This window comes from Tenebrio molitor, chromosome 4 (assembly GCF_963966145.1).
Source record: "Tenebrio molitor chromosome 4, icTenMoli1.1, whole genome shotgun sequence".
NCBI lineage: Eukaryota > Metazoa > Arthropoda > Insecta > Coleoptera > Tenebrionidae > Tenebrio > Tenebrio molitor.
The window spans coordinates 10,021,770-10,048,030 of record NC_091049.1 but is presented as its reverse complement, the minus strand read 5'-3'; the positions used below and the strand labels follow the sequence as shown (position 1 = coordinate 10,048,030).

At 33.7% G+C, this 26,261-nt stretch overlaps 1 protein-coding gene across 1 annotated transcript in view; it reads left to right on the top strand.

Annotated features, from left to right (window-relative positions):
* The first annotated feature begins 5,716 nt into the window (after positions 1–5,716).
* LOC138128060 (zinc finger CCCH domain-containing protein 13) overlaps positions 5,717–26,261 on the top strand; it is a 66,074-nt gene continuing 45,529 nt past the window's right edge. Inside the window, exon 1 of the mRNA XM_069044260.1 lies at positions 5,717–5,928. The gene's annotated coding sequence lies outside the window, so the exon portion shown is untranslated. The remainder of the gene's footprint in view (positions 5,929–26,261) is intronic.

Sequence of the window (26,261 nt, the reverse complement as noted above, 5' to 3'; positions counted from 1 at the left end):
GAACAGCATTATACGAGTTTGAGATGCGAACTATGTGATGCGATTTAGATTTGAATTATTTCCCTAATTAAATTGAACCCGACGTGATGCTCTGGAACCTCTCAGTCTAGCCTGGTCTAATGAAAGGTAAAATAAAAGGGCAAAGGTTCTAACAGACTTACAAGGGTACCTCTCTTCACGTGTCAGCTGTACCTAAAGGGTCACTATCCACCTAAATTTGGCGATGGCTCTTTGTGCTCTACGCCGGACCAACAGCTAATTGAGAACGATGGACACTGGCGGTAGCTCCCCTCGACCGAGAGAAAGTCCCAAAGCGACGAATAATGAATTAAGATGTCCCCCTTTTTATAATAATTTAAACTAGATCGCTTTGTCCAGAGCACATTTCCCCAATCGGTAAATGCAAGAAGATCACATACTTCGCGATAAAGAATTTAATTCAAGATTCTAAAGAGTCACGTGGTCATCAAATGCTCAAAGAAAATAATATAATTTTTTATTTTAACGCGATAGTGAACTAATGTTGTGTGAATAATTAAACCGCGACTACAATTTAAGTACAAGAATTAGAAAAAACGTTTCTCACACTCAATAATTACGTACAAAAATGAAGGGTTGTGCCCTCGCCGCGACGAAAAAAAAAAAGAAGGAAAACTCTCGAAAGGTAAATTGTATTCAAAAATTAAATTAAAAAAAAAGAGGGAGAGCCGAAAGCGAAGCCCGATATCGTCCTCGAGGCTATTCTTCTACGCCGCCCACGATCGGCGGGACCGTTTCCACGGGCCTCACCTCGTTTCCCAAAAAAAAAGCCAAATTCAAAATATAAAAGGAAGTCGCGCGGCGGACGAGGACACAAAAGATAAAGAAATAAAACAAACAGGAGCTCTTACAAAAAAAAAAAATGTTATCGCTCTGGCCGGCCGTTTGCAGGCGAGGTCACCAGCAGACCGATAACTCGAATCCGAACAAAAAAAAATGTTCTGCCTGAAACGACGCGCTGGCTTCGCGAAAACTAAAAATTTTTTCTATCACCCTAGCCTTGATCGTCACGGGGCGGTCGACGTCTCTGGAGACCTGGACGTTCCTCGGGGACTTCCTCGGGCCCACGGTGGACGACGAAATCCGGCCGTGGAATTTGACTCCGGACTCCGGCGTTTGGTTCTTCACGGACCTTACGTCGGGGATCCGTAAATCCGCTCCTCGGCGCGCCGCGGCGTCTGGATTTGGACTTCCTGGAGTCTTCTTCCAGCCTCACCCTCTTCGGACCCTCGACGTCTCCACACCCTTTTCTCGCCGTTCAATCACTCGCCGTTTCAGCCCCTTTCACAGTCCAGCACCGATCTGACCTCCCTGACCAAAGACTAAAGACAAAAAGCCCTTCCCCGCACTCTCTCCAGCCTTTTATAGTTTGGCCCCTCTCAATTCGGGTTATTATTATTTTTGGCGGAAAACGTCGTGTGCACGATGATCGAATCATTGACAAAACTTGCATTTTTTAAAAATGTAACAGTATTTATTTCGTAATTAAACTTTTTTGTAAAGGTCAGTTGTGACAAACAAAACTATTGGAAGCAAAGCCATTATGGATTCATAATTTCATTTTAAAACAATACGAAAGTAAAATACTTACGCGACTAGGACATTCTTTACGGGACGAGGAGAATTTATTTTATTTTGTGACAATTTCCATTGAGGTACCCAAATCATTAAATGGAAAACAGCAACACATTTTATAATAATATGTAGTTTAATTAGTCCAATTGAATACAACAAAGGAAAATTAATCTACTTATTCACAGGTATTGTGATTTATAAATTGTTGAAAACTTCGCTCACCCGACTTGACAGGCAACAATGAGTCTAACGTAATTCCAGCGGCTCCTTCAATTCCGTCAAATTCCATATTTTGCGGGAAGGCTTGTTGCATAAATACCAATAACCACAAACTATCAAACTAACATTATTACTGATTAGTGATTACACGCACTTACACAATTCACGCCGTTTGAAGACGAAAAATAAAATGTTTGTAAAAGCTGTTGCTATGGTTTTTGCTTCCAAGATCCAAGGACGGTCGCGATACGGCACGATTTTTGCTATTCTTTTAACATTATCAAATGTTGGTGCTTCGTAGTAGGAAAAATTTAATACAATACACGATGCGTAAGTTTCTTCTTTAAGCTGGGAGGTTTCACGGCCCTCGGCTATCGCCTCGGGTCTTGAACTACCTCCTTGCCAAAAAAAAGTTCACTTACGCATGTGGTAATGTAAATAACTACAGGGTTATTCACGAGAGGGGTACTTCTGAATTTTTATTTTGCCGCAACCAACAATACCAATGGCAGTAACTACTAAATCAAATATGTTATTTCTTTTAAATTAGAAATCAAAGTAAGTCGGATAGATTTATCAGAAATGTCAGATTGGCAGATAACCTGTATTTAATCAAAATTCAACAAATAAATTAACGAATTAAGTTAATGCAAAAGGTGTTCGAAGTGTCTACCATCGGCTTGTAAACGTCCGCAGCGGCGACAGAATTCTTTCCACACTCTCCATAAATGAGGTGCATGCCAGTCTTTTCTTTATTGTAAAAACAAATTTTTGCAATTGACAAAGATTTTTTGCTTTAACGTCAAAGAGACAGGACTAACACCATCGTGGATTCAGTTATAATTATTTTCAAAATTTGAAATGAAGATATTTTTGCAATGTGTATGATGGGTTGCGGCAAAAAGAAATTCAGAAATACCCCTCTCGTGAATAATGCCGGGAACCCACTTGCTCCACGCCACGCCACACTACAGTTGAATTTTTTTAATAAACAATTGTCAAAACGTTGTCTTGTTGGTATGAGCCAAACTGTGATTTTCATGATAATACAATTGGTCACATTGAGTGTCAACATTTTTTTATGTAACTGAACCTGTGCCCTAACGAGCGAGAGTTTATTTCAAATTCGAAAAGGTTTCTCCTGATTTCTCATTAAATTTGTTTTGAAATGAATTCGCGGAAGAAAGGTACGGGAAGTGAAGTGAACATAACCTTAACCATGATTTGGTGACAAATTGTTATACAGCTGGTCCATATGTCCAAATTTTAGGGTGGTACAGTATGGTTTTTTACTTCATTTTGACACTGACAATTGTTTATTAAAAAAATTTCACTATACGCTATGCAACGTAGGCGTGGGTTCACATTGTCGAATGAACAGGCACATTATTAACACGCCACGTTACCTGTTGTGACGGCTATCATAATTTTTAAGGAAATTGTTCAAAAATTAGTCTTGTTCTCAGTGTTAAACATCTATTGAGAACTTTTCTAGTAATTCTTAAGTCCATAAGGGGTACCATAAATAATCCATGTCAACCTCTTTTCTGGAAGTGACCGACCAATTTACTAATAAATCATAGCTAAATTTTGCACTTTAACATCAAATTCCATTTATCTCAAAAACCGGAATGTGTTCAGGGACACCAAATTTTTCCTAAATGTTTGAAAGGACTCTCAGTGAAAAATTATGTAAATTAATGTAGCGGTTATTGACTTAAAACAAAATATTTACCTGTTTCATTAAAAAATAAATAAATTTTTACAGAATGTTCTACAGCGATACACAATCATTCCTGAACTTTTTGACAATTTTAAATCGATTAGAAGTGGGTGTTTTCGATCGGGTGGTAAAATTTCACTCATCCTGTATAAAAATCTCTACTGCGGGGCAGAAGAAGCACGGAGGGGGGACAACACGCTTCAACACGCTTACTAAAAAGTCTGGACGGTTGGATCGAGCAAACGTCGTCCCACGTCGTGTGGCGTGTTGTCGGATAGCGTGGAACAAATGAGTACGCATTGCATCCAAATCTTTGTTAAATGTCTGCACACATTTCAAATCTTTGTTAAATGTCTGCACAAATTTCAAATCTTTGTTAAATGTCTGCACACATTTCCGTCGCGTAGCGTAGTGTAGCGTGGTATCGCGTGGCGTGGAGCAAGTGGGTTCCCGGCATTACCCTGTATTTATGTGGGGAGGGGTATGTTTGGTTGCCTATCCAAATATGTAGTAGGGCTGAACCAGGATGGCCAAGTCCCAAGCAAGTAAATGACAAATGAACTTATCGTTGTTTTATTAGGAATTTTATAACTCCTCGATATTCAAGTTTGTTAAACCTAGCTTAAAAACAATTGTTGCTACGATTTTAATAATTGTAACTAAGGTTTTAAGCTCTTCTTAATTTTAAACTACGATGGTGCAAAAGGCTATTAATGGCATTTCTCAGAGCATTCAAGAAATCTGCCTCCAAGAAGGTAAAATTTGAAAATATTCGCCGAAACTCGGCCAAATAGGCAACAGCGCTGTCCATTCTCCGTTACTTATTGAAAACACTATTACGAAAGTAAAATTGAAAGATGAATCTTTTATGTTCTGAAGTAAAAAGCATTTTTGCGTTAAAATTCATACTGACAGTTGTTTGACGTTTATTAACTAAGGTTAGCAAAGATACGAAAAATCTAACACTGTCAAAGTCATAACCGGATCTTATCTAAGTAATTGTTGATCGCACGGTATAATATCCGTTTCAGTTTCTTTACTAGTGATTTTTTTGCAGAAAAGAATTGGTGTGCATAGTGCCACATAACGCTTTTTTTTTTGTTAAAATTGTTTCTTCATGAGTGATTTTTTTTTCTGTATTCTACGGGGTGTGTAATTCGACGGCAGTTACTTAATTGGTAATTCTAAGGGATAAAGTGAATCGTACTTTGTTGTTATTTTTTGCTTCTCGTTTTTCGTTGTTGGAATAGGAGGCACTAAAATGGACCAGTAAGAATTATCACATGCGTCAATTTAATTGTTGTAAGACAGTAGCGCAGGGAAAGATAGGACAACTTCTCCTCAGTGAGTTGGGTGGAGCCTGCATGGCTGTCATAAAATTTTACTACCTTTAATTCGTTTAGAGTAGGCAACCAATAATACATTCGCAACTTCAGAATTTTATTAGAAAAGTACTTAATTGGTGATTTATTACTACATACTTACAATAAATTTATGTAATAAACTATTATCGTAGTTTTAATTAATTAAAGTAATTAGATATAATTCATAGATACTGTTAACTGTTGTATTGGTAGCTTATTAGTGCACATTACGTGGTGTTACTGACAAATTACTGTCCTGCCTGCGCTGATCTATTTACATATATTTTGTTTAAATAATTCTAGAAGTTAAAACAATAAACATTTTGACGAATGAAATCGGTAGTTTTATTTTCTAAGACAAACATTACAAGAATATTTAATAACTGATAATACTGATAATAAAAATACATAAAATCAAATTCTTCACAACTGTCTGATCCAGAGACATCCTAATTGTCGTCATTACAAAACAAGCATTTTTTCCACGGTGTGGGTATTTTAATTATTGTTGTAACGGATATGGTGTTTACCTTCGTAAAGAATTCCACTCTAGATAGTCTAAATAACAACAGAAACAATTAAAACCCTCATCCAAGAAACGCGTTCCAAAACAGACGTCGCGCCAATTATTTAAGCCACCTTCAGACTAGCCGACCCGATGGGTTTCTAACCAACACTTCTCTACCATAAAAATTCTACAAAACATTGACCTTCCAACACACAAATTCGCCTAGTGTAGACCACCATCCCATGTGCCGCTCCCAATCCCCGGACCCAGCAAACCGGACTACACCTGCCACAGCCAACTCGACATACCTGTTGGATTCAGACGGTGATGGTAATTGTACCATGAAAGAGCTCTAGCGTTCCATCTGCGTCGAAAAATCTGAGTTTCGTTGAAAATCGTCGAGTTGCCGGTGTGTTTTTTCGAAAATCGTGGTGTTTCTGTGATGAAATAGTTGTTCTGTGTGTTTTGTGGGATTTGGGCCCTTCGAAGTCTGATCCGTGGTAAGTGGGGGAGTGGGGGATGGAGTCGTAGCGTCCTTTTTCCAGATGAGATCGGCGGGTTCGTGATAGGTGAAGTTTTTTTAGAAAGTTTTTCGGCAATTTTCGTTATCACAAGAGGGATCGTTTCGAAACCGTTCTCCAGAGATGAGTTCGTTGCTAATTAGTCCGGGGAATAATTTCGCGGGGATTGTATGATCGACTGAGGAATTAGCATGAAAGTAAATTATACGGTTGAGCTTGAACTTTAAGAAAAACATCCGGTGTCTGGAATTATGCGATGTGTGCTATTATTAAAAGTAAATTAAATGTTGTCACGATTCGTTGAGAGAATATTAAATTCGATGTACTTACGCTTTGCCTTTCTTAATTCTTATTTTCCGCCATACCTACCATTAGTTAGTGATTTACTTTTATTATTTTTGTTTTCTTACCTATTTTTAAATTTTCTCTTAACGTTTCAACGCGTCATTCTTTCTGTTAGTCTTTTATTGAGAGCATAATAATTTTTTCATTTTGGAAGGACAATAACATACGAGTACCAATATTTCTTGATTTGGAAAAATGAGATTTTTTTACTTTACAATCTTTACATACATTTAGTGTATTGTTTTTACGTTCATTGTAAAACATTTCGGTAGATATTATTTTTAAAAACGATTTTTCTTTAAGTTTTTATGAAGATCAAATCAGACTAAAATTTAAATTTACCATATTGCAAACATAGTTTGTGTTAAAAATAAAAAAATGCAAAATGTACTCTACAAAAATGATAAAAGATTGATATTGATTTCTTTATAAAAAAAAAGTAATTTTTATTTTAAAATAATATTTCTTCGTGAACGTTTTACGAAGATGGTTGACAATGAAATTCATAAAGAACATCTTAGATTACTTCAACAACTACTGAACAGAAGCTGATAAAAACCGTTCAGGGTTAGATTTTTCCAAATATCCTTCTAAATACTTTTTTAAATCATCAAATTGACAGTTTTAATTCTATGCCAAAAATACGTAGCTGTATGGGTATATTTAAACTATAAAAAGAATTTATTTTTCGACGATAAGTTTCAAATAAAATGTAGCGAAAATTATTATAGGTTATGTTATCGACTTCGTAGCTTCCGCAAATGATATACTTATTGTAATACACATAAAAGAAATAAAATAAATGTGCATAAACAATGAGATTAAGTCGAGTTATCGCTTATTATCTTAACTGCATAAAAACGAAAACAACGTAAAACGTTACAAAAGTAATACTACCTAGTTAGGTAACATCGTTTTGAACATTAGTGAAGAAGCTGTTTACCCAACTGAACAAAACAACAAAGTAAAAATACATTAAAAACACATTGTCTATGATTTTCCTTATTAACTGAAATTTAACTTTCACGGAATCTTTTAACACCAATAACAACAATATGGCATTTTACTTTCATTACATAATTTTGAAAAAAGAATGTTCAATGACGGAGCCTTTCCACTTACTAAAACACTTTATATTTATTTGACAAATTAAAGCATTTACTTACGCCTAATGCCCACGAAAATGACAATGAACCCCAAGAATTCTTAATATTATATCTTTAAATTTAATTATTAATTTAAATGTGATCGGTCTGTACTGTCATTCATGAATCAAATCATTAAGGAGAAGAAAGAAGTGGACCTTCTTTTTGCTTTCGTGGTTGAAATGTAAAAATAAAATAGCGGAAGTAAAAATATATAAGGGAAAGTAACAGATGGGTTAAATAAGGGAAATCAGTGATAACGGAAATTACTGCTAATTGCTAATTAGAGGTGTGGCTTCTAAAAAATAATGTTATTATTAGTAGGTATGACAAATTCAGATCTTATTTCTGAACTAGCTTTCATTATGATTATGAAGTTGGAGTCTTTTAATAAACTTCAAAGGTAGATCAAAAATATCTAACAAAAATGAAAAGTAATTTCGAATAAGTACTACCAAAAAGCAAATGCCGAAACACACTTAAAAGTTGGTTCAACAAATTTTCAACAAACACAAATAGTATCGTACGTTCATTTAAATTTATCCGCAAAGTTGGCGTTGGAGAGTCGATTGAGAACGCACCACTCGTGTAAAAGCGTAAGATTTAAATCCGTTATTCGTATAGTGGGTTCAAAATCGAGTCTTAAACGCCAACTTTGAGGATAAATGAACGCACGATAGATTATATCATTAAGAGTAGAAGTGAGTCTTTTTGTACTAAGCCCAGAGATTGAAGACCGAGACGAAGTCAAGGTCGACAACTGGGCGAAGCACAAAAAGACCTTTTTCAGAAAATGTTATATTTAACTTTAATCAGCACCAAATTTTATTCTCAGTGGATGGTTCATAATTTTTTTGTTTCTTACATACGAGTAGAAGCGACAACGGGAAAGTAGTTTAAGGCTGTCAGAAAATAATTTCTTGGTTGTCTTTTAAACCACTCCTTTACCCTCATGACCACCATTTCATTTTTACCACTGAAGTCTAGACCTGGTAGAGGTGTTGTTCAATTGTTTGAAAGAGGTACACACGTAGACACCTCGTCTTAACTATTCTCTCTTTGTCTCTTCATACTTGCATACTTAGAACGTCAAAAAATTGTTATAATTCTATTTCTGTTGATACGGTTGCACAAAATCTTGGAAGAGATGGTGAATTCTTGGTCTTCACTCCATTTCTTGACGCTCTACGAAACCACAATTTCATGTAGTGTAACAATTCTTTTAAGAAATCCAGCTGGGTTGGGACTGATGATAGATAAATTTGCCTTAGAGATCAAGTGTCAAATGTGGCTTGATCTAATGTTAATATCTTCGGTACACAGCAGGCAGCCACCATTCTTAAATTTAATCCACCTACAGGAAAGTCGCAACTCTTTGATATACATTTCCCTATGACTCGTCTATAGTGGAGAACCTTCATGGATCAAATCAATATTTTCTTGTGTTGTAATAGTTGTGAGCTGCACAGCGCAAGTTTACAACATTTTCTGCTAGACATTCTGGACCAGTTTTTAATCATTTGATCTGAAAGTGCAGAGTTTCTTAACACTTGTGTCATATCTTTGTAAATTGCTTCCGACAAGCTCTTTTTACAGGCAAGTTTCCGTATTTCGGATCTTCTATACTTCACCAATGTTTCAAAAATATCAACTTCACTAAACATTTTTTTTTTACTACCTACTTAGTAAGCTTAGTAAGCTTGGGAACCATTTTTGGAGAAAAGTTACATTTACGTCCCTTGGTGCAAAAATAACTGTTAAATACAAAAGGCCGTACCAGCGCACTTTATAGGTGATGCTCTACATAAATGGAGATTTTGCAATGTTAATAATAATTTGGTTAATATCGTTAATAAACTGGTTTCATCTTACTGAAGAAAATGTAGTACTTGTTGCAAAAGAATCAAATACAAATGTTTCCAAAGGGCAACCAGTTCTCTGAAGCCTAATCTATAATAATTATGAATGGCAATCCAAATTAACTAACTAAAAATACAAAATTACCCCAAAGAGCAATTTAAAAACCTTCGTATTTTGAAGTACCTAAATTGAATAATATGTTATTTTACGCTCACTAGTGCAAATTTTACAAAATTTGTATGTAAGTATGTACGGTCGATGGACAAATAAAACTGGGACACTTAAAATTTAATCTATGTAAATCAGACTATTGAATTGTCAATATATTTGTCAGTGTCTATGTCATACCAAAGTTAACCTAGTTGTGATAAAGCCGTAATTAAATGATGCAAATTTGTAATTTTGGACTTATGTGATTGTCATTTTTGTTCCAGTTTTATTTGTCCATTGACTGTACCTACAGTTGTTTGCAAAAAAAAACGGGAAATGAAAATTTTTCTTATGTAAGTTTGGTTTTATCCATTTGTCAATTAATTGTCTACTTGACAATACCAATCAAATAATTTAAAGATATCATTGAATTTTGACCATAATTCTAACCTACCTATCTGTCGTAAGAAGGTTTCACACTATGGAAAAATTGTAAAAATGTGTCAATTTTATTTTGACAGTTCCCGTTTTTTTGCAACCAACTGTATGTTGTATTTTAAAGCAATTCTGTCAAAATGTCAAATATCAAAAACGTCAAATGTAGCAGATGAGTTAATATCATGTGTTTATTTAAATTTACTCTCAGAGTAAGCGTTCAAGAGTCGATTGTGAACCCACCACGGATTACAGATCACGGATCAGCTAAATCTAACCTCACTTTTTGCGTTGTTTGTGTTTTTACTCTGCAGACTGACGAGTGGTTCGTTCACAATCGACTCTTCAACGTCAACTTTGAGGATAAGATTAAATGAACACCCGATAGTATTTCATATCGTACTATTTTATTTTTGTAATGCTTTCCACTTTGATGATAAAGCTGTAATTTGTATTTATTTTTTCTATTGCATCGTCCAAACCGACTGTTTTGCTTAGATAAATGTTACACATTCTTCCTAGAACAGCTTTTTATCCAAGATAAGATCCCAAGGAAAACTTGTCGCAAAAATTCATTAACCAAATTGAGCAAACTTGAAAAATGAAATTATACCCAATGTCGCCGCAATTACAAAGCACAAAAAGGGTCAAGTGTGCGATTTTAGGCCACGTGCTCGTAATTGCACGTTGCAGCGAAGCAAATAGGTGTCATTAACTATTTTCAAGTCAGTTATAATGCACAAACATTCAAGAGCACTTTCACATTATGTTTTATTAATTTATGGAGCAATTAAATAATAAATCCGTTTCAGGACTTTCGAACCTCGCAAAAAGATAAGTCGATTAATGTCGACGACACTTCGTGCTCAATTTCTCAGCATATTTTGCTATTTTGGTGTAGTAAAATCATTACATAACGTCGAGTGCGCCACAAAATTCTTTTCAACCGAAAAAAATTGTACCAAGATTGCTAGATAAACCACTTCAACAAAAGGTTAACGTTTCCGATGATCAAACTAGGCAGCTACGACCAAATTTCACAAGTTTTATTGGCAAAATTTAACACAAATTTATTGTTATTACCATAATTATTTTAATTGAATGTACCAGAGGTAACACTTAGCCAGTACATAATTTGCGGTTGTTTTGATTTTATTGACTTTCTTGAGCAATGCCTGGAAGCTATCTTTTATTTGTTTTATTATGCTAGGAGCGTCGAATATGCAAGATATGTCTCTTCGACTCCAATTTGCGCAGACCGTGCTTACGTAATTGTCGAGTGGTCAATCAAAATCGCGAGTTTTGGATAAAATGTTGAAGGCACTTCCGGACAAACAGGAAACATGTGGCGGAAACGAACCCCAAACACTGGCGTGAAAGCCGTTTTTAATCGATAATAATAATAATTCTCGACATACCATTTAATTTACAACTTTTTCTAAACTGGAAGTTTAAATTTATTTATGTAAACAGCTACGTAAATCTCGTTTATCCCACCTACTTGACACAGTTACCAAATATTTCCTCTTATTTATAATTTTTATAGGCAGGTAACATACTTTTGCTATTTTCACCATTATGATGTTAATTTAGCTCGGTACGTTCTCTCTTCATCTTTGTCAGTCATAAATCAATTGATTTTTGACATCCGAAAATAATGGAATGTCACGCCGGATATCGGAAACACGCGATGAGGAAGCGATTTTTTTCAACTTATCTAACAGTCGAGGATGATCTCACATTCTAAAAAATTTCAAAAGAGAAAGAGAAAATCGTGCTCGGATACATCACTTGATTTATTTTGTTAAGGAGAATTGACACAACGTTCATTGTTAAGTGACATTTATAACTTACCTTGAAAGTAAAAATGGTAAATGTGACGATGAGAACATACAAAGAACCTTCATCGTCTTCATCTCTCTGGTACGTATATTTCTACAATAGAAGAAAGCGAATTTTACTTCCAAAAAACGTTTTGTCTTCCAAAAATAGTCACGATTCATTTCCACATAAGACTTATGCATTGGAAGATGGAGGCAATTGTTAATAACTTAATACAAGACTCCCATTTGTCCCGTCATTTTCTTTTTCCTTTAAGCTGCTACATAATGAGGCGACAAGAAATTTTCTTGACATCTAAGTTATCGTGCAAACTGTTGTTAATAACAGTTGTTGCAACGCCTGAGGTACTTCATATAATTCTATAGGTGACTCACTTATCATCTTCTGTCATTCTTCGAGTAGCGACTATGAATTCTTCGGTAATAGAAGAAGTTGGTGTTCTTCAGACAGTGCTCAAGCAAAGTAGGTAAAACCATCTCAAAGTTAAGTTTATAGTACCAGTTGGGAAGAATTCTTTCAGAAGGTCAAAAACAGAAGGAATTTCTACAAAGTGAACAAAAAAAAAAATCAAGAGTGCTACGTCATCTTTTGTTTTAACGAAATATCTGTCTTAGCTTAATCGTACACATATGTATACTTGCTATACGCAGTCGTTTCATTGGTTGCCTACTTCTCGAATAATATTTTATTAATTAAGTATTAATAATTAAAGGTTTATCTTCAATGGCAAAACTCATTTTACCATTTATTCTCTGATACTCGTTTGATTACAATTAGAGGAAACATCCGTAAACTTTGCCGAAATCTGAAACTTTTTTTTAAGCTTAACATCAACACTGTTGCTTTAAAACTGATGTTTCTATAATAACATTTCAGCGAAAAATCTGCTTAGCAGTGGCGTCGCGTTTGGTAATAAAGCTTGTAAATTACCCATTTTTACAAATGTTGCTCTTGTTTATTTTATAAATCTTCTCCATTACCTACCACATAATACGTAAAATGCACAATTATAATTCCAACGTCTAAAATTCATAAAGTATCATTTATTATGAAGTAGCGTTTGAGACCACAAATTGTCTACGCCCATGCATTGAATGCTTTTTGTATATGTAGAATTCAGCTACGACATGACTGATGTTTTGCAACGCCTGCTCTGATTTGTTTTGTTTTTGATCACTTTGTATGCATTGTCTATTTTAAAAATTTGTAGAAAAATAACAGTGACAGTTATTGCAACCAAATTATAATTCTTCAAAACAACAAGGATTTGTTTCACAGTCTGCTTAATTCTGCTGATGCAATTGATACATTTTAGTTTCAAGATCTTTCGCAACGACTTATGTAAAAATGAGAAATGTTTTGTTTTTGGTCTTCCATTTTTCAGGATACTAATTTTGAAAAAATTAAGCAAAAATTCTCAAATAGAGACATTTGGAGGATATTTTCTTCTTATTGTGTTATTAATATTTTTAAGGAAATTATTTGGTAATTCCCCTAAACTTTTGTATCTGCTTTCGTAGTGAAACTAGTTCTAGATATTTAATTCTTAGTTTTGAAATATTTTTTCTCCACGACCGTTAGTGAATGTAATAATTCCGAAATAATTTTTAATAATAGAAAGTAAAAATTCTCACTCTTGGGATTGGAATATTTATTCTTAAACACTTGCTTCTTATGTGTTTTGCATGTATTTTCATTCCATAACAAGTAACTCAATGAATATTCTATATTATGTTCAACGAAATACATAGATTGCCATGGATTTAAAACTGTCAGTGTCAGATATCAATGCGACGTCCTAATTGTTTTGTGACAAGTTTTAATTGAAATAAACAAAAATTGTTCAGATTTAATTGTTTTTGATTCATACTTTCTGGTCGTGGAGAATGATTACATGGTCGTGGAGAAAATACAGTCTGTTACTCGGTTAGAATACACTATTCTGAAATGACATTCCCGAAAACGATTTTTTTCTTAAATTTGTCCTCACATGTTTCATCACGTTACTGCTAAACTCTGTTTTTATAAATAATCACTTGATAATTATTCAAGCTACGTTTTTTGTAATACCCGCATAATATGAGATTAGTGACAATAAGTCTACTTTATCGCTCAAAACTCGATTTCCATAAAAATCTACAAAAAACTTTATTTTACGCAGTGACCTCGAATCAGAAAGAAAAAAGCGGCAGAGAATTCATTTTATAAAAATATCGGGTGTTCATTTAAATTTATCCTCAAAGTTGGCGTTGAAGGGTCGATTGTGAACGCACCACTTGTCAGTCTGCAGAGTACAAACATAAACAACGCAACGTGAGGTTAGATTTAAACAGCTGATTCGTGATTTGTAACCCGTGGTCCGTTCACAATAGACTTTTCAACGCCTACTTTCCGGATAAATTTAAATGAATACCTACCCGATATTAAAAGAAAACCATGAGTGAGACATAAACCTAACCTTGTTGACTTATTAATTTTTGAAACAGTAACAGTGATGGAACGATATCGCTAGTCGCACTATCAATCTAAAAAAAATTCACTAGCGTACAATTTCATTGTAGAGTTTTTCAACGCTTTACCTGTACCGTCTTGTTTCAACATGATCTTACCTGACCGGGAACTCATGTAACCAGACTTGACATGACCCGACCTGGGGCGGTTTTATTTTTATGTAATTTCAATATGGTAATCACGGAAATCTAGAGTACTTTACTTCACGGAAAATTACGAACGGATGCATATTATTAATTTCGGTTGACATTTACACAAACTGTAAACTGAATTAAAACTGTAACTGTAAGTTCCTTATCTGAGACAGGTTACTAATGAGTGAATATGTTTCAATTTAAGAAGCGGAACATTAAAAACGACGCGTCGTAAACATTGCAGCGTGAGAAAATCGTCTGTCATTGAATAAGTAAGGTTATGTTCATGACGTAAGTACATTTGTGTTTTTTTTTTCGTTTTCTTATTGTGATTCGAGGCACAAAAGAACATATTCTTGAACACACTTTGCTGCTTTATTTCTCTGTGACATGTTTCTTTTTGATTTGGAAGATTCTCAGTAGGAGCTCCATTGTTTATATTTGATTAATTGTCAATATGGTAATTTCTTATCTTGTCTGCTGTCCAAGTAAGGTTTAAACAGGTTTACACAAATATTCCTGGTTTTCTACACTAAAATAAAAATATAAATTTAACAACATTAATTTATATGCTGTAGCAGTGCAGTTGATCAACATTTTAATGAGCTAAACTTCCTATTTGTCAATTGACAACCTGTTTCTTTTAACTATAGACTTTTTTTCTTGTTAAATAGTTGTAATATTTTAGAACAACTTAGATAGAACAGTAATCTGCAAACTGACTACGTTATTTCAAGAGAAGAATGAAGAATGTCCTTGTCACATTTACCAAATAATTTCACCTTTTATTAAGTGCTTCATAAACAAAAAAGAAATGAAGGGAATTTATTTGAATTACTTAAGTCGTTCTATTTGTTAAAATTATCTGAACTTGCTCGTGTAGTCAATAATTACAAAAATCAAGGACAACTATTACTGATTAAAAACGTGAATATTGTAAATTTCCAGTTCTACAAATGACTTACTTAATTACAGCAGTAAAGAAATATAAAAATAAAAACTGTGTCACTTTAAATTAAGGATTTTTCTCCACTTTTAAAGTGTGCATTCATGAAAAATCTTGAAAGAATTTATGACGACAAAATTTGTCCAAAATTCATTTATGCATGTAAAAAATAATAAACTAAATTCTTAACAAGAAACTTAATACTGAAAGTGATTCCCAAGAAATCTCACTGTTAAATTTGCTCTAAATCTAGAAGTAAGAAGTTGGTGTAGGTATCCAATGCAGGTCCGGGTCAAATATTTTTAAAATTTTTTGTGTGGCAAATTCCCGGGAAAAGTGGTTCTTACTTTCTGTAAATTTGAAGAATTTGGTTATTAAATCATGCTTAATAAAATAATTTTCTTATACCGGGTGCCCCAAAATTCGCGGAACAGCTTAGCAGTACGTTGTTAAGTAGTCATTAAAATATCAGATAAACATTAAAAAAAAAAAATCAATCTTCTTTTGTGTAGAAAATATGGACCTATTTGTTACACTAAATGTGGCAACATTTAAAAACATTCTGTGTATATCACAATAGTCTGCAAATATTTCATTTTTGTTGTATCCATGGAAATGAGAAAGAAATACAAAGCAATGTTGCCGTACGTTTTATTAGAGGTAAAGCCGACATAAAGTCACTTCTTGGAAATGCTGGAAATAATGTAGTAAATAATTGCAAACCTGATCACATCATTCAGAATTATTATATTGACTGATTCAAAATGATTGTGGATAAGAATGGCAACTATGTACGAAAATTTATGTGGCAACTGTGTGGGTGGGATATAGTTGACATTTGTATGACATTTCATAGGCGCGGATTTGATTTTTTTTATACCATTGCACATGGACTTGAGAATTTTCAAAATTGCGCGACTATGAACTGTCAGCATTATCCTACCTATAGAGTTGTCACATAAATTTTCGTACATAGTTGCCATACTTATCCACAATCATTTTGAATCACCCAATAGCATTGGTTAGTAAAAAACAAATATGTAATCAAAATCTTTTTTAATATTTAAAATAAACGAGATCAAAACCGCACCTTTTGAGCCCCCATATCTTCAAATCTAAAAGATATAGACTTTTTAAAATTATTTTTCTCGTAATTTCCTGTCATGAGTTGAAATTGAGTTGTTCCGCGAATTTTGGGGCACCCTGTAAAGATGAAAGAATTGAAATGCAATTTTTTTTGCCATCTATCCTTGTAGATACACTTGATTATAAATTCAATGATGTTTTTAAATTATTAAACAATTGCGAATGATATAATTTTGCATTTAAAAACACTTAAAAGATGTAGAATTGAAAAATGTATTCAGCATATTTTATGCATATTAGGCATATTGTTGGTTAGAATAAACTGTAAAGCAATCGTCTTCAAGGAAATCAGGATTCCAACAAAAAAAAAAACATGATGATGACCACGACGGCGGTGATGATGATGATGGTCTTAGATTACGTACAAATTGAAGAATTTTATTTTTGCCACGGGTTTCACAACAATTGTGGCAAAAAATCGCGCACAATGGATGATGGATGTTGTAATCGTGGTATTAATCGACAGAATTAGCAGTGCCGAAGATGCAGAAGGCTCCATTAATTAATGAAATTTCGAGCGTCGGCTCGAGTTTCTCAATGGAATTATTATTTAATGCAATTAAGATTAAACAATGGTCTTTTGCAATAAAAATCGTGGGTATCAAGCTATTGTTGAGATTGTACCATTACGCCTAAGTGCTTGCGTTACGACACTCGCAACAATGACACGTACGCGCGTATTTTTAATATGGAAATGTTTTTGATAAACGAAAAAATCATAAATCACGGTTTCCTGTACGACCGGTTGTTGCCCAACCGGGTTCCCAAACGAGAATTGTAAATAACCAATCGATAAGAGGATGTGGAGAAGTTTCACCGAGGAACGTTTCAATTAACTGAAGTTCGAACTTTTACAAAATGATTAATTGTCGGCAATTACGCTCCGTTGTGAAAACGCCAATTACCGCTCCGACGTCCGAACTGAACATTTTGACGACTGCAATTAATGCTAGGTGTAGTGTAAGTCGCGCTTTATATTTGTGAAAGAATTCGCGGCGCGGAAATTATGTTAATTAGAATTGGTCAATACCTGTGGATACGGTTATGTGTTGCGGAATACTCCACTGTTGACATTATGCGTTTCAAGTTTAACGGTTCTCTTGCATAACAGATACGGAACCGTAAAAATATAGTAAGAGTTGCGACTTTGTGGGAGAGCAAAAAAATAGACAAGCACAATCGAGCAGAAAATTTAAGAAACCATTGAGAAAATTTTTATAAAGTTGTGCAAAAGAATGAACTACATCTGACAATAAACGAAATAGTGTTTGTTTTGATATATCTCGGGTCACGTGACTTTGACAGATGATTCTTTCTGCAAAACCGAAATGAACACCTTGCCTAGTTAATTGTCAAGCGCATTAAACACATGTCTTTGAGGTTCTGGAATTTGTGTCAGGTCTGAAGAGTGCTTTCACCGCTTTTGACAAGCTGTCATCTTGACAGTTACGTGCAGTTTTGCCAACGGCCAAATGATGAACTAGTGAAGCTGTCATACCTCATGCACGTCACGTTTGTGGTAGATTTTACGTTTGTGAACATCAGAAAAATAATTAAATTGTCTGTCACATTTGCTTCCAGTTTCTGAAAATTGTGATTCGGCGACGTGGCTGAAAGAGTCCGGATGTGAGCTCCACGAGGTAACGCAACGTTAAGCATTTCACTACGGTTTAGCCAACCACTGTTAAATCAGGGGTCAACCGTGAGCCAAGTCGTCTTGTCCAAATTGGACTAATCCAAGCCCATTTTTCACTCTCTCGCATTCCTTCCCTGATTGACGTTAAGGTCGCGACAAACGAATTGTTTGTCGTTTCGCCATTTTCGACAGGACACCTTTTACCTCCGATGATAGTGGTAAAGGTCAGATTTGTGACGTTTCCGCTCTGTTCTTTGTCTGTGGTAAAATTGAATTACGAGAGGCGATGTGTCAACGGTGGAAATTTCAATTAGGGTTGTGCGTCCATTATGTGCAGCGATAGTTATGGTTTTTGCGCGGTGGGATGTCACTTTCGAAATTCATGTAAAAAATGATGTGTCATGTAGAATTTGTTGTTAACAATTAGATAACGCTAACCGCGCAAATTGTACTTTCTCAAATTCTATTGTTTTGTATTGTGTTTTATTTTTATGTGTAATGTAGTGTTGGGTTTATGGCCGTTTTATTTTTGTTTTAATTCAAGATTTCTCTGGCTTGATTTTTTAAGTGTGTTGTTAATTAATTGATACGATGTGAAAGGGAAAAAATAAAATTAAAAAAGAAATTTGTTTATTCATCATTTTAGTACGACGGAAATTGCAAAGTGATTTATGTGCATATATCAAATTAACATGTCAATATCTGAAAACAAAAAAGATGGATTTTTCTTGTTGAAGATTTTGATTCGGCTTCTTAAAAATATCATCATTCTTTTCATAACATTGTAACTATTGTAGTGATTAAGAAAAAGTATATTCTTATAGCTATTAAGACAACAAGTGTTTTATAGACGATTTAAAAATCGAGATCGTAGTTTAAATCAGAGCGACCGCAGGGAGCGAGGATTTAATAGATCGAGATTTTCAAACTATAAAACACGCGTTGTCTTCAAGATTTTTTCTAACACTAACATCTTATCAGAAATTTTAATAAATTCAGAAATTATTCGAGGCGCGTCACAATACACAAAATGCGGAGGTTGCCGTGGGTACTATGGTAATAATATCAACAAATTTGGATAAAAACAATCTTCATCGTTGAAATGTGCCAAAACGTTCCAGAAGAAATAAGAAAAAAGGGTCAATTTGTTACCAATGAAGTCTAAAAGTCAAGGCTAAAAGTGCATACAAGAGGTGTATGTTTCGTTTCAAGGCCGGAACACGGAGGTAACGGAAGATGTCATTTTGGCTTTTCTTGATATGGGGAAGTGTGTAGAACTTCATTAAAAGTTAATTCACACTACGGCAAGAATCATTTGAAGAAAATGTAAAGATTGCCAGTTTTCGATGGCCGGGCACTTGCATTGGATGAAACAGCAGAAGTTAAAGAAGAAGATGTTAGGAACAAGAGCACGAAGCTAATGTGGCAGTTCCAATTCAATAATTGTACTTTTCACTTTTGTGATAATTACGGTAAAAATGATGAATAAAATGTTACTTGAATAATATGTGTGAGCGTATCTTATGACTCTATAAGATACGTTGCTATTGACGACGTGTCTTATAGAGAAAAGCGTATTTTATGGGAAACATAAGGTGTTAGCTCAAATGCACCATGGAAACAGTATAAGATATTAGTGTTAGAAAAAATCAATTAGATTGTTATTATGTTATTCATCTAAAACGTTTACATATGTACTATGGCGGCCAAAAAATTTGGGCCGTCACTTTCTTGACATTCAAGTAAAGTGTAAATAATCCTTTAGGAATCGTAACCCCACTTTCGATTGTTTACATTTTGACAATTACAATTTAAACTGTTTGAAGCTCAGATATTCCAAAAATCCGATATGAATGAACAAAATTAGAGCAATCGTACGTACGAGTAGATAACCTGAGGTAAACTTTCTGTGTAGTAGAAATGACAAAATAATTTTGAGTTTTGAAATTTACCACCCAAAAAATAACGTTCATAAAACGTTCATAATCAAGACGGTAATCATGATGACAATAAAGTACGGATTACAATTTTTTTTTTTTTGAATTGACAGACAATGACGGCCAAAATTTTTTGTCCGCCATAGTACTATTGGGGACAAATTACTTTGGTCGTCAAGGTCAGTTGACTGACATAAAGTTGTAAAGCAAGCATTAGGACGGTTAACCTTATTTTATTATTTTATTATTTATTAAAAATGGACAACTGAAGGAGATATTCCAAGGAGGAAAAATTTTGAAAACGTTTCCACAAGCAATTTGGCCCATGGACAATCCCCCAGAATCAAGGGAGATGATTCTAAATTTTTGAATGGTGGATATTTTTGACAAGAGAAAAGTCAATAATTTGAAATTGTCATCACTATTGACTTGACGTTAATGCTTGGTTTACATTAATTTGTTTTGAAGTGACACAAAAATGACGACCAAAGTATTTTGTCCCCAATAGTAGTAAGATAGCGCAATTTTTTGTTTCACCATCAACCATCATATCCATAACTGTGGTTTTGTTAATGGCTCCTTAGATAATCTTCTATTAAAATTATCTGCAACTTTCAAAAAATTTGTTTGAGATGTAGAATTCGTCATAAAAAGAGAAGTTTTAGAGGATTAAGAAACTTTTGAAAGCCCTTTGCAAAGACTTTTCTTCTTCGTATTTGGCTGTTTAATCTTCAAGCCAATTGAGCTATTGTATTGCACGGATTGTATTTTTGTTTTTTTACTTTACTTACTTTTTAAATACGGTAATAGAGATAAATGGGAAGCGATAGACTTAGAATCAATTGATGACAATCAAATCTCTATAGAGGTAAAACAAACCTTATGTTGATTTGGCGTAGAATAAAAATTGAAAGATTGGAGCAAAATGGTAACAATTAGTAACAAACATTCAGAAGTTTAATCAGCAGTTTAAAACGAACAGCCATGAGATGTTATGAAGACTGAAAATCACAGAGGATGAAACTGGTTCTTTACTTCATACCTATAATGCTTTTTCAAAAAGAACATCTATGGAATGATGTTTTCTGTGAAAATTATCGGTTATTTTCACAAGTGATGATTATTATTAGGAAGATTTATTATAAATTTTGTTTGCTGAATGATCCCTCGACTACTACTCTTACTCAAAGTTAAGTAGACTATTTTTGTGGTGTTCTCACTCATGTTCCCCACGCTTGAGAATACCACTCGTGCTGCGCACTCGTGATATTCAAATTCAAGCATTGGCGACCTTCGTGACAGCACCACAAGAATAATCGACATAACTTTGCCCACTTGTGGTATTATAAGGGAAAATTTTTATAAATGAAGCATATACAGAGCGATCACAAAAAAATGCCCCAGCTTATATCTTTCTTATTTGAAATCCGATTTCAAATTAAAGGGTTCAAAAAGTACTATAAACTGGATATAAACTGTTGCCCTTAGCAACCCTATTTTACAAGGGTCAAGGGTCAACTTAAATTTTTTAAATAGCAACATATAATTTTTTTGGTATAGTTAGATTCATTATGTTTTTCTTAATTTAAAAAAATATAGCACATCCTGTATATTTAAATGTTATTCTAACATAAGAAATAAATAAAATTCAATTACAAATCATTAGGAATAAGTAGAACTTTATTCGTAACATCAGGCTCATAATTACTTCTAGCCTTGGAAACACAAAAAAATAAATATTTATTTTGAAAATAAACTTTATTTGTCGTAATTTTTGTTTAATTTTTTTTCTCCAATTTCGTGTTGTGAAATAAAATGAACATTAATGAAATTGTGGATATGTTGCAAGCATATTTCGGAAATAATGGAAATTACTACTTGCAGAGAAACGCCACCTGAAAGCCTTCTGTAGGCCACGCGAAGTATCTCGAACAAAATGGTGCTCAATTTGAACAGATCAGTTGAAAAAAATTATTGTTATTTTTATTGTTTGTATTACTTAATAAATATTGTTTCCATGACTACAAAAATGTCTTCATAAGTAATTCATGGCCTGTTACGAATAAAGTTCTACTTATTCCTATTAGAATTAGGAATTAGAATGATATTTAAATATACAGGGTGTGCTATATTTTTGAACTCAGAAAAACATAATGAATCTAACTGTACCAAAAAAATTGTATGTTGCCATTGGAAAAAATAAAGTTGACCCTTGCAAGGGAGGGTTGCTAAGGGCAATATTTTATATCCAGTTTATAGTACTTTTTCAACCCTTTAATTTGATGTATTGCTCGTTGAAATCGGATGTCAAATAAGAAAGATATAAGCTGGGGCGTTTTTTTGTGATCAGTCTCTATTTCATCTGTATTTAATTTTTAATACGTATAATCAAATATTTCATGAAAAATTATTTTCCTTTTATAAAGTTAAATTGTTAATATTTTATGGCGTCTAGAAATTTGATGTCCAAGAATGTGGTTTTGTAGGATGTACACCCAATTCAACCACTGAGATCACAAAGTTTAGATGTAAGCGGATGTATAGAAACCACTAAAGATGGTATACAAAAATGGCCATTGCCTTGAGATGAGTTCAGCATGGAGTATGTTATAAATAGAATCAACGATGTTATTTACAAATTAATGATTTTAGTAGGAAGAAGATTAGGTTTTTCGAACATAAACTGTGATTCTGATTTAGATATAATATCTGAAAAATATTGAAAGATTTGACTTTTTTTATCTAACAAGAAGTAATAAAATTTTACGACAGAATAGAAATAGATGTGGAGAAGTTTTTCAACATAAAATGTATTTCACGTGGGGGGTATGTTATGTTTAGATATGTTGTAGGGACTATAGAGCCACTATCAAGGCGTTAAATGAAGCCTCTCTACAAACATATTTTTAGTTTAAAAAGTTCAAACTTATAGTTAGAAATTTCTTGCGGTTCTATTAAAAAAAATGTATATATTTTTGTGTTAAAATTGTTTTTTGGCATCCTCAACTCTGATTAACATGTTTACACATTTCGTACAGCTACGGGATCTTGATTTTTACACACTAAGTAAACTATCTGTCACTTTACTGCACGGAGTGTGTAAATTAACACGACGGTTTTAATCTTTCAGGAATTTCCAAAAAAAGTGTTGACTTATCATAAATAAAGTCTATTTATACTCATACAAAATACCGCTACCATTGATTCGTTCAGTTTTCAAAAATGAACATAATTTAATTGTTTTTGTCTGAAGTCTGATGGCGCCATCTTGTGGTGGAAATCGTGAGCATGTCACTCTATCGGTATAACAGAATAACTTTCTGCAAATTTATTTATCAAATGTCAGTCTGTTGACAGGTTTTGCAAAATTCTTGCTTACAACAACAAATTTCAAATTTGAGAAAATGACTAATGGGTCGTCGGCCAAAAAGATGAATACCTACATTACTAATGCAGCGGGCATTTTACATTGCTCGATTTTTTTTTAAACACGTGGTCGTGTTTCAGACTAAAAACCTTGCGCTGTAAAATGTAGCCCACCGCATACGTAATGTAAATAACTACAGGGTATATATCTACCGGGTGATCAAAAAGGACTGTTTAAGTTGGCAGTACAATTAAGAACATTTTATATTTCGGTTATTTATAACACTGCAACCGGGTATGTTTTGTTGGTTTATTTGACAAATATCTGATGTAGGTATAGCATTAACAACAACAAGCCATCAACAACCGAAAGTTACTCCTGTTATACAATTTAAAATACAATTCAGTGTTACCAACTTAAACAGTCCTATTTGATCACCCCGTATAAATGATCGTCTGGTCCACTGGTCCAGCTTGCTATGAAAACTTGTCAAATTTTGAATGTGCCACTTTATATGTAGAGGTCTTCCATTATGTCGTGAACCAAACCTGCGCAAGGGCGGAGTCAGCTAGGGATAAAGTGAATTCTAAAAACATCATCTTTCGAAAATTCTCAAAATGAAAATGTTTCAATTAAAAATATTTCTAAATATCATAATGTAATTTGATAAAGACTCATTTGTTCAAATTAAAGCCAAAAAGACAACGAAAACGCAAGGAAACACAACACCAGTTACCAGTACTACTCGAAAGCCAGACTGAGAATGAAAATATTTGCCTAATGTTTTTGGGTCGCCCAGTATCTAACGCAGCGAACAAATTTGGCCGTTCTGCGCTGGTTCACGAGATAATGGAAGACCTCTAGAATAAATTCGGCAAATTCTGAATGTCACGTTTTCAGGTTAGATTGTTGGCTAAATTCCACCCTCACAAATTTTGTTTAGCTCTAAAATTTTTGGTGTTTATTAAGTGTCAGAAGCGACAGTTTATAATAAATTAAAATCGACCATCTGTTTCAAAAAGGTGGCACAATAATATATATTTTTAAAGCAGGCTTGACCTGACAATCATTTATAGATATACCCTGTATCACGATTGTTAAAGAAACGACTGTTCACTATATTTAGTGCGTAAAACATTTAAGTTACGTTTTTTCATCATATGTTTCGAGTGTGTAATTTTTAGATACTAATTTAAAATTTACATTTCATTCTTACCAAGTAAATATTAATTACCAAAGAAAATAACATATACGTTTGACGTGTATTTTTCTGCGCAATTATCTTGTTAGCCATAAAACAAATAGTAAGTTAATCACCATTCGTTCATAGCATGACGCCATTAAGAACGAATTAATTATTATGGATAATAATTTAAAGATAGGTATAGGTATTAATTCCGCGTTGGGCTTTTTGGTGTCATTCTTGTTGTTACCAGGACCAATAATAAAATAGAAAATTGTTCTGAATTGCTCGGGTTTTCACAACAAGAAGAACATTTTGTTTTTCTGGCCAAAAATAATGAGAGAATCATTTGCTTACCAAGAATTAAAAAAAACTGTTTTCTTAAATTGTAAAAATAAACTACTATATTTCACTCTTCTTAGAGCGTAAAACATCTGTTTATGGAAACACTGAAAAAAGTAAAAAGCGTTAAAAAAGTGCTGTAGCGTGTCAGTATTTCACTTTAATATTATGCAAATACCTGCACTTTAATAGTAGAATAATAAAAGTGCAAATAACTGTCTCGCGATCTTACCATTAGCTTCGAAACGTCAAATTATTTTAACATTTGTGTTTTGATGTTGATTATTTTTGTAATTGCAGACAGTGATAGAAAAAATATTTTGAGGAACTCATGCTTAAAGTATCCTTTTTCGCTGTAAAAGTACTACTTTATGTACTACATATGTATAGTCTATTCACGATGAATGTGGATGAAGGGTAGCTATGACATCTGGTAACATTGTTGGTAGTAACTACAGAACAAATAAAATTCCCAAATAGAAATTGATAGCTTTCGTGTTAAGTTAGGTTGATTTCAATTACGGTTAAATCATGTGACGGAAACGGTAACATCGTTCCCAACTTGAATGTCGGAACAGTCATGTCATATTTCTGACAGGAAAATATAGTTTATTTTTTAATCAAAGAACCACAACACCGCAATTTACACCCAAAATAGAGCTGACAACATTGTACACTTTTGACATAGGGTGAAAAATGTCATCATATAAAAAGTTGAGGTTATTAGAGATATTAGTAGCGCACCATATTAATAAAGTTAATAACAACTAATTTGAGAGTTTAATAAATGTCTTACTTTGCGAGGCATTTTTAATAACACGTTCAAATTTTGGCTGTGAGTTTGCGTACTTTCAAGGACATTAAAAATGACAGACGTTGGCTGGTATAGCCAATAGATATCATGAAATTCCCTAAATTTAGTAAAATTTTATATCTGCAACCCTAAATCAACAGGTCAAGGTTCTTTGATTAAAAAATAGACTATACAGGGTGTTTCTGAAATAGGTGCATTAATTTTAACTGGTAATAGAACTCGTCAAAAGGAACAACTTTTCTATCTACCATTTTGCCGAAAAACGATGTTTAATTCCAAAAAAAAAATTGGAGAGATTTTTCACTAAAATAGCCCTACGCCACTAAATACTGCAATGGCTAATTGAGATCAGCGCTAATATGAAAAAAACATCCATTTTCATCCAGAAAACGTGTTTTAACGCCGAAATCGAAATTCAAATAAATCTACCCGTATAGCAAAAAATCCACTTCGTAAGAATCTGGTTGTTTCACGTTTTTAGGTAGCTTAGTTTTGGAGATATGAACGGTTTTAGGAAAA